The sequence below is a fragment of the Echinops telfairi genome, unplaced genomic scaffold (assembly GCF_000313985.2).
Source record: "Echinops telfairi isolate 266 unplaced genomic scaffold, ASM31398v2 ScPeMD7_3533;HRSCAF=4204_0, whole genome shotgun sequence".
Classification (NCBI taxonomy): domain Eukaryota; kingdom Metazoa; phylum Chordata; class Mammalia; order Afrosoricida; family Tenrecidae; genus Echinops; species Echinops telfairi.
The window spans coordinates 95,536,284-95,538,584 of NW_022107431.1; the positions used below are offsets into that span (position 1 = coordinate 95,536,284).

The following is a 2,301-nucleotide window of genomic DNA, read 5'->3' on the forward strand; positions in this document are numbered from 1 at the left end:
GTCTCATAGTGGGGCTGGCCATGTGGTCCTCTCTGTGGATTGGCTGCTCTAATTGGGGTCATTATCCTCAAGGCCTGGTGGGCCAGGATGTGCTCCAGTCGTGTGTCATCGTCCCCCGTCATCTGCTCCTGTGTGCTCCGATCAGATATGTCCCTCTCCAGGAGCTGTGGATTCAGTGCCATCCTTTGAAATAAATTCTTCTCGGGGGAGGGGCACGCATCCACTTAGTATTTGGGACTGCTGGGGCCAGCCCCCCACACCTCTCCACTGGTTCCCTACTCTGCGCCGGCATGTTGCAAGGAATAAATGTCTTTATAAGCTTAAGAAAAACATTAGGGATCAATCATTTCTTCCTATTCATAGAGTGGTGCACGGGAGACTGGCCGAGCATCAGTTGAAGCAACATCTTCCTAGAAATGGACCAGACCTGCCTGTTGATTCTCTCTCCAGGTGGTTCTTTTGATAATTAAAGTTGAAGAAGCGTTTATCCAATTTACCCTCTTCTTTCAGATTTTCTGAATGAAAAAAAGTAAGATTGCCTCCTGGAAGCCCTGCCTAGGTGCAGTAGCCGAGATGACACTTAGAAGGTGCCAGTTACTTAGTGCAGGGGCCCTGGTGGTGGGGTGCCTTCCAAACCACCAGTCGCTCTGGGAGCAGAGTGACGCGCTCTACGCCGTTGTAGAACAATCTTGGAAATCCAAAGGGTGCAGTTCGCCCGGTCCTGTGGGGTTGCTATGAGTCAGAATGGACTCAGTGACAGTGAGTGTACTTAATTGAGTTTAGCACGTTTTCTCGTATGCCTCTATTCTTTCTTACATACCTTTTCCCACTGTTTCAGTCTGCTAGCTTAGTTTTTCATGTTGTAAGATCTTCAGTTTCTTACTTGCGTACCCCTTGTCAATCCTCTGTTAAATTTCTCTGAGGAATTAGAGTGGTGCTGGGCACCACACTCTACATCAACATTTACTTTTAATCTTTGCAAAAATTTTGGGACTGATGTCTCTTTATTGTCTCTTACTTGCCATTCAGAAATCCTTTCAAGTCAATAGGAATTACATATGTGTTGAGGGTGGGAAATAATTCATGATGTTGGGAATGAGAATCTCCTGAGAGAGTTATTTTATGTTTCTTTGTTGCGTAGATTTCCCCCATTAATAGAGTACTTCTGCTCTAGTGTCAAACTCACAGGGAGATGGGGATCTACTCCGCAGCTTAGAGTGGGTAAGACCAGATGTAAAGTGCTTTAGGCTTTCTTTAGTTTGCCTTAAATCTTTTACTACAATATAGAAAAAGAAGGAGGTAAGTAGATAAAGCAACTCATGTTTTCTTGCGGGGACTTTGAAATAGAGAGGGAGCGTGGTATGCTGAGCTGTGACCCGTGTGCCACGGAAGACTGGGCTTTCTACTCGGGGAAACAGTTACCGTTTCGGAAACCCACTGGGGTGGCAGAGTCAGCAGTGAGTAAATGACAGTGAGTTTGGGGTTTTTAAAGTAGCACAATGCCAATATGATTTAAAGTTGTTATACTTGGGTTTTTTGACTTGTCTTTTATTTTCTTTTGACAGCATATGGAAAAAATTAATCCATTTGTAAATAAATTACTTTAAAACATTGTCATCTAATCCAAGGCTATTTTGCTTAAATGGTTATGGTAAAGATGACTGTGGAATTAACAATTAAGTTAAATTCACGTAGACTAGGTTCCAGAAACAGGCTAAAAGTTAAGTGTGTGTATGTACACCGCTGTGTGTGTCTTTGTGTGTGTGTGTCTTTGTGTGTGTAGAGATCTTCATATATTTTAAAAGTACATTATTATTTCCCTCAAACTAGGACAATAGGGACATTTTGCACAGTCAAGAATAAACTAGACACTAGATTCAGAACTTTCAACCTTCAAATGTTTAATTTTTAGAATCATTAATACCTTATTTAGTGTATTAAGATGTAATTTTTGTTAATCTCATATTTTATTATCTCTCTTTTAGAATTGTTCTACTTGTAGTAAAGTTATTTTATAAAATTCACTCAGGTTTACATATTTGAATGTTAAAGACAATTCACTTAACTGAAGTAATTTATTGTAACATGTATTTGTATATATGAAAAGTGATATTTAGATTTACACAATAGCATACAAATTAGCTATAAAATTAAAAAAATAATTGGGATAACAGTTGTATGAGCCCCTAATAAAATGTTAAAAAAGAAAAAAGAAAAAAAGAAATATAATGAGGATCTGATGCCAGGGGCTTAAGTGGAGAGCAAATGTTTTGAGAATGATGAGGGCAATGAATGTACAGA

At 39.7% G+C, this 2,301-nt stretch overlaps 1 protein-coding gene across 1 annotated transcript in view; it reads left to right on the forward strand.

Moving 5' to 3' along the window:
- Positions 1-2,301, forward strand: part of ELOVL4 (ELOVL fatty acid elongase 4) — a 34,353-nt gene that overhangs the window by 18,592 nt on the left and 13,460 nt on the right. The window lies entirely within an intron of this gene.